Source organism: Bidens hawaiensis, unplaced genomic scaffold (assembly GCF_021521415.1).
Source record: "Bidens hawaiensis isolate Kalapana, Puna unplaced genomic scaffold, B.hawaiensis_p1.1 tig00083277_1, whole genome shotgun sequence".
Lineage (NCBI taxonomy): Eukaryota > Viridiplantae > Streptophyta > Magnoliopsida > Asterales > Asteraceae > Bidens > Bidens hawaiensis.
Genome location: NW_027503973.1, coordinates 15887 through 27541, shown reverse-complemented (window position 1 = coordinate 27541; position 11655 = coordinate 15887). Strand labels below are relative to the sequence as shown.

General features: G+C 34.4%; 1 pseudogene across 1 annotated transcript; it reads left to right on the top strand.

The window, feature by feature from the left end:
* The first annotated feature begins 246 nt into the window (after window positions 1–246).
* On the top strand, window positions 247–4657 carry LOC143607533 (putative protein phosphatase 2C 11; annotated as a pseudogene). The gene is made up of 4 exons (XR_013148986.1): window positions 247–938; window positions 1017–1109; window positions 1320–1391; window positions 4266–4657. The product of XR_013148986.1 is annotated as a putative protein phosphatase 2C 11 (transcript).
* Window positions 4658–11655: the final 6998 nt, after the last annotated feature.

The window sequence follows — 11655 nt, the reverse complement described above, 5'->3', positions numbered from 1 at the left end:
GCTTGACGATGTGAACGTTTGGGAACGGCTGGGAATTGTACGGAGAGAACGCTTGAAAACTCTTTTTAAAACTATAAATTATATTGTGAACTTGAAGATGAAATAGGTTTTTTTAGATCTCAACATCTAGTTTGGCGAATTTGTCCTGTTTACCAATAATTCGTTAGGGGTGGGACATTGGTTTATGTTTTAGGATGGGTGAGAAACAGGCTGAACACTGTCCAAAGTGCATTCATTCTCCTAAGACACCTTTTTTATTTTTTTTTATATCTAAGGAATCAATTATTTATAAACAGTGAATAGAGTATCCAACGGAACTATATTGCACTTGATAAAACAAGATATCGATATATAGTATATACCCTAAAATAGCATTAATAGAAAAGATAAACTCAGAATTAATTATGGTAATAGAATGAAATGAAATATGTATCATTTCCATCGTTCGATAAAGATAAGTATGGGTTGTGATTTTTTAAGGGAGTATTTGGGATTGCTTATTTCCCTCCTTATGACTTATTACTTTTCTAAAAAGTTATAAGGTGTCTGGAAAAGTTAAAAGTTGTGAGGGAGAGAAGTTATAAGTTACACTAATGTGACTTATAACTTATTGCCAAAAGTTTAAGGAAGTTGAAATAAGGAATCCCAAACACCCCCTAAACCTACGTATTCTAATTTTGTTTGTTACTAATGCCACCTTCTTTAAGGTCCAACATGCTCATTTTGTTGTTTTCTGACATCATTAATCAGTTTTTTCCTCTGGTGGACTTCTATTTGAGTCCTGCATCATCAAAGTATCACATGAACACAGAGTTAATACATAATTATGCTTTGTTTTGTTTTCTTTGCAGCAATCCCTTTATCAATTGATCACAAGCCTGACAGAAGTGATGAACGGGAGCGTATTGAGCAGGCTGGTGGCTTCATCCTTTGGGCAGGTACGTCTTTGACTAGATGATTATGTTATAGATAATGCATAAAACTGGATTATTTATATATTAATTTCTGGAATTCAGGAACATGGCGCGTTGGTGGGGGTCCTTGCTGTTTCCCGTGCTTTTGGAGACAAACTACTTAAGCCATATGTGGTAGCTGAACCAGAAATTCAGGTAACTTAGTATTCGAAGTTTTAATATCAGCACGCGATCTATAACCGCATAAAGTAATTGGATTTACTTTTATATGAGGATATATTCTTTGTAATTTCATATTTTTTACTTCTAGCAAATAAGAGAAAGTAAAAGAATATTTATAGATTCTTTTGTTTGATGTGTTTTTTTTAATGATTTATTGATGATGGACCAATTATTTAATGACAGGAAGAAGAAATTGATGGTGTTGAGTTTATTATCCTTGCAACTGATGGGCTTTGGAATGTACTCTCAAACAAGGTTAGTCACTCACATTGATGGCATTTTAGTTTCTATGCATCTAAATTTAAAGTAGCAATTTATGACACTACTCGTAGCATTACATGACCCGACAAGAAGTTAAACAGGTTAGTTTTTGAACTAAACTGTTTGGTTCATAAACGGGCTGACACGTTATAAGTTATGACACCATAAATAATGTCTAAATTGGTTCAACTCGCTTAATCTATATATGAGATGCAATACACGTTTTAACTTAAAAAGTGTTTAAATAGGTTAATAGTTTTGACACATGGTATTTATGACCCGTTATCAAAACGAAACAGTTTTATAGTTTTTAAATAGTTAAGTATGTTGTGATTAAGCATGGACTGCAACTTCTGGTAACTTTTATTTTATCATGTTAGTTGCATATTATTATTTCTAAATCGCATTTAGTGAGTTGTGTCATTCTAGCTATTGAATAGCATATATTTAACCTTGTTAGACGTGTTAGTTTCATCCATGAGCCGTCCATCATATTGACCAATCCTATCAACTGATCGATTGATGGGTCACTGGGTAATTAAGGGGCCGTTTGGTTCACAGAATGTTTGTCAAGGAATTGGAATTCAATGGAATTGGAATTAATTCCAATGAAAAATAATGTTATGTTTGGTTCGTAAAGTGATCAGAGGAATTGGAAAGTAAATAAAGATTAAATTTACAACATTATCCTCAATGATAACCCACCCTTTCTTGGCTTGAAAATTGTACACTGATACCTTCGTCTGTCTTAACTTAAAAATTGTTTCACTATAGGTTTCTTCCTTAATTCTTGGCTTCACTTACAAACCATCGCACATAGGCTCTTATCTATATTGAATTAATTTTAATGAACAACCACCACCGCTTTTTTTATGGTCTCATCTATATCGAAGTAATTGTTGCACTATAGATATCGTCTTTTTTGTTGGCATCTGTTCTTTCCAGCAAATGAGTTTTGTTTATAAGTTTGGTTAGTTTCGTTCATCTGCAATCGATTTTGAATTGATTTGTGTTCTTCCAGAATTAATTTTTGTTTCTGATTTTGGTTTTCGGTTCTGAATTTTTGTTGCTTTTTGTTTGTATGCATTTTGGATTTGCTTTATGTTCTTCCCAACAAACGATATTTGTGTCTGATTTTGGCTTGGTCTGATTTTGAATTTTTGTTACTCTGTAATCGATTTATGTTCGTATGTTATTCACTATGATAATGGAGGATTGGAGGTAGAAGAAAGTAACTGAATTATGTGAAAATAAGGGTATTTTTGTAAAGTTAAAACGTTTCATTGGAATGTTTAAAATTCCATCATATATGAGAAGGATTGTTAAATTCCATCAATCATTAGAATTCAAAGGAATTTAATCTATTCAAGTTCCTTCCTTTTTTGAACCAAACACAATTTGAAGTGGAATTAACTCAAATTCCAATTCCTATGGATTCTTTTAATCAAACGGGGCCTAAGAATCCTCCTTTGCAAACGAAAGATCACCTGGATGGTCAATTTCATGAGCTAAAAATCAGGTCTCATCTTCAATAGGTTGTCTCATGTACCAAACAATATCATAATCATCATCAATATATCAGAAACTTAATAATCATTTGTGTAGTCAAATGTTTCACTCAAACCATCACCGATTGTTGCACAACCAGATGCTAAGTCAGAATTGTCCTCAGTATTTTTTTAATGTACAGAGAACCAATTGCCTCCTACAAAGCTTTTCCATCTATTTCATCAAGGATCAGATTGAAGTATCTGTCAATTTGATAACTTATCATGAATAAATACACAGCTATTTATCTTTGTGTGAAAAGTCTGAAATGTCCTTACTTCAAACAGGAGAAACGATTGTAGTTAAGCCTTGTGGACAGAAATGGGAAAAAATGAATTGAAACTGTTAATTTGGCCCAACCACAAGGAAGAAAACTGTATTTAACTCTAGATAATTATATAAATGTTTTTCACCTCGTCTATGTGATGCACCTTTGCCTTGGCTTCGAGGACCCTATCTACTCGGTGTTCCTTGCTCTTTTTAGAACCGTGCTTGTTTATAGATCATTAGGTACATCTTCTCTTTGAACTTTAATTCAACACAAATTCCTATATTTAAGGAAATAATTTTTTTATAATATATAGGTTTGGAATTGTTTCTTCTTGAAATTCAAACAATACATGGCTCAATCTTTTATCTTGGATTAAAACGATCTATGGATTAGGTCATTCTTTGGTTCTAACATTTTTTGGATTGATCATGTACGTCTTAGTAAGTTAGTATAGTGATGCTGTAATTCTGCGAATTAGTCCAACAACAAATAAAAAAACACAAATAAAAACAAATCACATATTGTTAATTTATAAAATCACACATGTGCACACATACTATTAGGCACACATACTATAAGGCACTCTACTGAACTTCCTATGACCAATATTTATTCTTGCTTAGACTGCATGGTTTTGCTCGTGTTTGTTTATACTTTGTAACTAACTAGATGATTTTCTATGATACAATAATTGGAATTTTTGTTTCATATGATTTTGCTCTTCTGTTTAGGTGATACTTTGATCATCTTGGTTCTTCAGATCATCGGAGATTTTTGCCTTTTGTGCATCTTAAGTTTCTAGCTTTTGGATGTTTTACATGCATAAAATAAATATTGTCAAAATCACTAGGGTGGGTTGGGTAATGGAGGGAATTGGGTGTGTAAAAATGGGTAGGGTCAGGTCGAATTTTGTAAGTTTCTAAAATTTGAAAATATTTATGTTAAATATTTATCATACAATCTGTATTATAATGCAATGGTATTAATATGATAATTATCCAAAATGGGTTTTAATAGAAAAAAAGTAATGCAAGCGTTGTTTGGTGCAGGATGCGGTGGGTATGGTGCAGGAAATAAGTGATGCTGAAGCTGCATGTCGGAAACTTGTGCAAGAATCATATGCAAAGGGCAGTTCTGACAACATTAGTTGTATTGTTGTTCGTTTCGAGAAGCATTGATACATCAAATGTTCTCGAAATACATGGATATAGATATTGTGGATCTAACCTTGCTACCTGTTCTTACAACTTTAGAGCTCCACCCTTGTTTTTTAAATGCTTATATATCAAACTTCTAAATTAGGTTTTGGTTTTTCGGTCTACAAGCACCCGTGTATGTAAGTTTTGGGTGTAAATTGTGTCCGGTTGGCTGGTTGAATTATTCAACCTGAATACAGCAACCCATATATTTGTTTGTGTAAAAAACTTAACGCACACACATCTAAACTGTGTAACTAAGCGGGACGTGCGTAGCTTGTAAAAAGTAGGTTAAATGAATACAGCTAAATAGAAACATGGCAATCTGAACGTGACCCATTTAACTTATACGTCAATCCAATTGCGACTTGTCTAATTTAGTAGGTCAAACTAAACATTATCCGTTTAAAGGAATTATATATCACAACTCAAACACTGTTTATTTTTAATTTTTATGTCGTGTTTGGGTTGAAAATTGACTCCTCTAAAGCAGAATTTAAACATTTCAATCTAAAATACATGCACCTAGGCTCATAGCGACGTTCTGATAAAAAATAAAGCGGTGGTAAATTTGGATCTTTGAGGACCGACACCAATTATGTCTTCGGATGGTTACTCAACTTACTCATATTACTCACATTATGCCATTGGCCCATTTTAAAGATGACTACTCACATTTCACGTGGTCTTAAAGCAAAATCATATTTTTCTTAATGTTTTGGTGACCTTTTAACCTTTTTACTCTTTGTGATTACACAATTTGAGTGCAAAGTAAAGATTTTCCGAAGGATGGTAGAGCAGAGTTCACTAACAATTGAGTTTAACAACTCTTTTAACATGGCATTCATCTTCGTCTTTCGCGTCCTTAGACGCCTCAACAAAATGGTCGAGTCGATCGCAAGCATATGCATATAACAGATTAACAACATTATGGCCATGGGTAGACACGTTTATATCTACAACTTATATAATGTATCGTCTACCCACTCCCGTTCTTGGAAATAACTTTAAGATGTTAATTTACAAGTTCCATCCTATGCCTAATTTAGAAATTTTGGTTGCCAGATTTTTCCTTATCTAAGGGATTATCCTCCTCACAAACATGCACCAAGAAGTGCCTTGTGTATTTTTATTGGCTTTAACCCGAGAAATAAAGGCTATAAATGCTTAGATCCGTCTAACTCGCAATTATATCACCCGACATGCTGAGTTTAACGAGGATACCTTTCCTTTCGCTGGCAACATTCCATCAGTAAATGAAGCCAAACATGTGTTCTCCAACTTCTACCTTAACTAACCCTAAACAAAATCTAATGCAAAAATATGCACCCATTCATCATCACTAGAGGTGGCAAATGGGTTGGGTCGGGTCGAAACGGGTTAGGGTTGAAACGGGTTAGGTTCGAAACGGGTCACTTAAAAAAAGGGTTGTTTTGGTTCGGGTCGTAACGGGTTAGGGTCAACAGGTTCGGGTTAGAACGGGTCAAAACGGGTTTCGGGTCAGTTTTTTTTACCAACGAATCAGCGCGTTTCCAACACGTTACAGCTCGTTTTAACAGGAAAAGCTCGTTTAAGTGATTTTTCATTTCGTTTCAGCACTTAACAGCTCGTTAAGCGATTTTTCAGCTCGTTTCAGCACGTAACAGCTCGTTTAAGCAATTTTTCGGCTCGTCTCAGCACGTAACAGCTCGTTTAAGCGATTTTTCAGCTCGTTTCAGCACGTAACAGCTCGTTTAAGCGATTTTTGAGCTCATTTCAGCACGTAACAGCTCGTTTAAGCGATTTTTGAGCTCGTTTCAGCACGTAACAGCTCGTTTAAGCCATTTTTCCGCTCGTTTCAGCACTTAACAGCTCGTTTAAGCCATTTTCAGATCGTTTCAGCACGTAACAGCTCGTTTAAGCCATTTTTCAGCTCGTTTCAGCGCGTAACAGCTCGTTTAAGCCATTTTTCAGATCGTTTCAGCACGTAATAGCTCGTTTAAGCCATTTTTCAGTTTGTTTCAGCACGTAATAGCTCGTTTAAGTGATTTTTCAGTTCGTTTCAGCTTCGTTACAGCTCGTTTAAGCCATTTTTCAGTTCGTTTCAGCACGTAACAGCTCGTTTAAGCGATTTTTCAGTTCGTTTCAGCACGTAACAGCTCGTTTAAGCGATTTTTCAGATCGTTTTAGCACCAAACAGCTCGTTTAAGCGACTTTTCAGTTCGTTTCAGCCCCTAACATCTTGTTTAAGCGATTTTTCAGTTCGTTTCAGCCCCTAACAGCTCGCTTAAGCGATCTTTCAGTTCGTTTCAGCACGTTTTTGTTTCGTTTCGTCGGCTTTTCACTTTCGGTTAATTTGTCAAATTTTTTTTTATTTTTTTTTGAACGAGGACTTTTTACTTTTTTTGTTTTTATTTTATATTTTAAGTTATGAATTTTTTTGAGGTTTTTTTAGGGTTTTTATTAAGATCAAAACCCCTAAAAAAATTCAAAAAAAAAAAAACAATAAAAAAATCATAACTCAAAATATAAATAAAAAACGAGAAAAGTAAAAAAAAAACTAAAATGTTTTTGCCGTTGTCCTTGTTTATCAAAAAAAAATCGACAGATTAACCGAAAATGAAATGCCGACGAAAACGAATGAAAAACCAAAATCGAACCGTTCAGTGTGAAAACTCGAAAAAAACCGAAAACCAACCCGTCCAGTGCTAAAACTCGTGTCGGCACGAAACCTGATTCGAGCCGAAACCTAAACCGATATCGTTCCAATCTAAAACCCGTTTCAACCCGAACATGTCACTTTTCTTTAAGACACTAACCCACACTGACCCATATAGTTAATTTTGTCAACCCATTTTGACCCGAAAATAAGAATGTGAAATTTCAAGTGACCCATTTTAACACATTTAATTAAAACTTATGACCCAAATCAACCCGTTTAAATTTTAAAACAACCCAAATTGACCCATTTAAAATGGTTTGGATCAAGGTTGACACCCCTAATCATCACATTCACAAAATTTTGCCAACTCTTTTGTTCTCTTCACTAATTCCACCATAAATCCTCCCTCGCCCAACTTAACCACATCAGTGGATGAAGCCATACATAGGTTTAATTTATATATAATTTAAGTAGTTTTTGACTAAATTGTACACACAGTTTTATTAAGAAACCAATTAATTAATCGCAGTAGTTTTGACATATGTAAAGCAAAATTTAAAAAGTTAATTAGATAGCTAGACAACTATATAACCGCAATAAGGAATTAACTACTTAAAAACATCATGTAAAATTGTTTATATGATTATACAGTTCTTTATTTTACTTGATCTATATATTTATATAAATATTTTTTTTTTCTCAAAAATATTCTAATATGTGTTTTCACATTTGTATGTTGGTTTGTCATTACTTTAGATGTGGTACTTTTAGTTATTGAGTTTTATCTTTGATTCATCTCAAGAGGCCTTATTTTTGTGCAAAGGTATATGATATATACTCTTAATATAATGTATTAATTAGAACATCCGTAGTAAGTCATATCTCACTCTAAAAATCGCCCGTAAAAATGTTCCCGGGGCGTTTTGGCCTTGTAAAACTCTTCCAATGTTTTATACTCAACGACAAATGAAGAAAATACTAGGGTTAAGCCGCTAAGGAAAAAAACCAGCTAATGAAGATAAGAGGTGGGGGCGTTTTGGAGTTTTCACTATGGGTGGTATTATCTAATAGAAGTAAAACCCATGGTTGGCGCCGTAGACTTTTTATTGGGCAAAGTGGCAGCCCCTTATTGGGCCACACTCCAGGACTTTCATATATATAATATACTTGTGCAACTTAATCATATAAATTAGTTCTGGTCCATTGGCTTTGGAGTTGTAAAAAGTTGGTGTTTTCATGATTTACCCGGATTCGAATCCCTGCAAGGGTCAAAACAAATGGTTTTTTCAAAAAAAATTTCCATTTGTGTCACTATTGATTAATTGGGCCATCAGCCGGCCTGCATGTCTGTTTAAAAACATGTTCTTATTATCACAATTCAAAGTATTTATAAAACAAGTTTATTATATATCTAACTCCTAAAACGTCTAAGTTTTACCAATTGATTTTTTATGTTTTTTTCTACATGCATAACAAATGTTTTGTTTTTTGTTTTATCGAATTCGTGTCGTCTCACGGTCACAATGTCCAGGCCTGACAATGCTCGGGTTTTACCGAATCATCGTACAACGTCCAGTACCGACAACACTCGGGTTTTAACCACGCCCAGGTTTTACCAAAACTTTATTTTAGTTCCATTGTCATAACAAATGTAAAAGAAATCGACAAAATTTGCGTTGACCCACCGCCGAGAAACTATGATTATGACCAGCGCCCCGATTTTACCGACTCATCACCACAACTCCTGAATATGAGTCGACTCGCCGCTGCAACGCTGAAGCTTTACCAGCGACCGGGTTACCGACCGAATAAACATTGTTTCAAGTATGTTAACAAAAAAATTTTCCTATGTTATACGAGTGTCGATGAGTCACTATCTCAGCGTCTGGGCCCGACTGACGTCACCCTAGTGGCTCACCTCTATTTTTATTTTTTGTTTTCATTGTTTTAGTTCCAATACGTTAACGACTGTAGCAATTACCGACTAGATTCGCGTTGGCTCCCTGTGGTCGTACGGGACCAACCGCGCCACCCATTGGCTTACCTCAATTTTTATTTTTATTTTTGTTTTCAATTTGTTTTAGTTTCAATACCGTAACAAATGTAGTTAACACTAACTAAATTCGCGTTTACTCACCATTGCGACACCCGAGTTTTACCGACCGTTTTTACCGCGCAACGCGCGGGTAAATCTCTTTTATGTCGTTAAGCAATTTATAATTGCCTTTTATGCCGTTAAGCAATTTATAATTGTCGGTAAACCATTTTTTGAAAATGGGTTTTAAACTCAACTTATGTAAGAAAGATATGTAACAAACACATGTAGAAATGTCTTTATAATTACTTTAAAAGGTTCACTTAGCTGGATAAGAAGAAGAGGTAAGATTTATTTTATGACTATTAAATTACTTCAAAATTATTTATTATAATCTCTCCTTAATCATTTTTACAAAAACTCGATTAATCTTTATCGAAACTAAATGATTTCTAATTGAAAACTTAGTAAGCAAATAAAGACTTCATGTCTTTCAGACATAGTCACATGTCTTATGCATAAAATGAAACTAATAAACGAGAAGTTGAACAACTTTCATAAAATTGGAGACATATGCATGTCTTTCACAAAAATAAAATCAATAAACGAGAAGTTGTTGAACAACTTTCATAAAATTGGAAGCATATACATGTTTTTCACAAATAATGAGCTCCATAATTAAGAAATTATTAAACGAGACATTTCGACATGCGACACCCGTGTTTTACCGCGCGGGTAAATCATTAGTTAGAAATTAAAAGAGAGAAATTTTTGTGGGAAAATTACCAAAATAGACAAGTTTGACTAAAAATTTACCAAAATAGACATATCTATTTAGCCTACATCTCTCTAATCATTGGTTTTTTAACCAATAAACAACTGCCACATCACCGAAGCCGGCTAAGGCGGCTAAGCCTTAGCCTCCACTTTATGGGCACAGAATTTTATAAAAAGTAAACGGGTCCCACCTTTAACCAATAAAAATTCGACACGTGTCAAAGGCGGCTAAACTTAGCCTACATCTATGGTTATTTAGCCGGCATCTTTGACTCTTAGCCGGCTTCGGGATACGTGTCTATTTAGTTAGCCGGCTCCAAAGATTCCTTCTTAGCCGGCTCCAACTCGGCTTGTAGGCTAAGGCTTCACTTAGCCGCCTTCAATCTTTTCATTTAGCCGCCAAAATTGAATATTTTACCAACCTTATTAAATATTTAGCCGGCTTCACTTAGCCGTCTTCTTAGCCGGTGTAAATTTAGCCGTCAAAATTGAATATTTTACCAACTTACCAACTCTAATAAATATTTAGCCAGCTTCACTTAGCCGTCTTCTTAGCTGGTGTAAATTTAGCCCTCAAAATTAAATATTTTACCTACTCACTTAATTATTTAGCCGGCTTCGCTTAGCCGCCAATTTTTTTTCTCTTAGCCGGCACGTTTAGCCATCAGCAATAAATACTTAACTACCCAAATTTAATTTTTCACCAACCATTTTTATAAAACTAACACTGGTCAGGCGGAAGTCGATTATGTTTACATTCCGTTGTTTATAGAACAACAAGAATGGTTACTCGTTAGAGTTAATATGCGGTCAATGGAAGTAAAGCAATATTGGTTTCGAGATTTTAGTATTGTAATGTATCGTCACAAAATTCACCCAATGTTAGTCAAACTGAAGGTTTATTTTGGGGCTTTGTTGGTTAACCTTCGTTACCGGAGGAGGTCTGGACGGGAAGAAAAACTCTTTGGGTTTGATAGTTCTGACAAATATATGCAGCCCAAATATATGCAGCCCAACCACACTGGTCAGGCGGAAAATTCGGGGGTATTTGCTTGTATGTTAATGGAACATTTATGTTTTGAAAAAGAGCTTAATTTTGAAGGAGATTTTAAGGAGAAAATGCTTAAATATCGGAGGTTTATGGCAGAAAAAATTTACATTTGGCGTTGTCGGCCTACAATCGAGTAGATTGTAATCTTTATTTAGTATGCTTTGTTATTATTATGTTTCTTAATTTTTATTATTAATGAATATTTCCGTGTATTACTTTTTTGTTAGTATTTTGTTAGTATCTACATACATAAAAATAATTTTAATAAAAATAAACCAAGTTAATTCATTCATAAAAAACTCGGATAAGTAAAGCCTACAATCTAATCTGAGTAAACGACGACGTTAACAAACATATTTTTTTAAAAATATGAGTATCTTATGAGAGGGTGAAGATGGTTTTATAAGATGTAGGTGGTTGTTAGTTTTATAAAAATGGTTGGTGAAAAATTAAATTTGGGTAGTTAGTATTTATTGCTGATGGCTAAAACGTGCCGGCTAAGAGAGAAAAAAATTGGCGGCTAAGCGAAGCCGGCTAAATAATTAAGTGAGTAGGTAAAATATTTAATTTTGGGGGCTAAATTTACACCGGCTAAGAAGACGGCTAAGTGAAGCCGGCTAAATATTTAATAGAGTTGGTAAGTTGGTAAAATATTCAATTTTAACGGCTAAATTTACACCGGCTAAGAAGATGGCTAAGTGAAGCCGGCTAAATATTTAATAAGGTTGGTAAAATATTC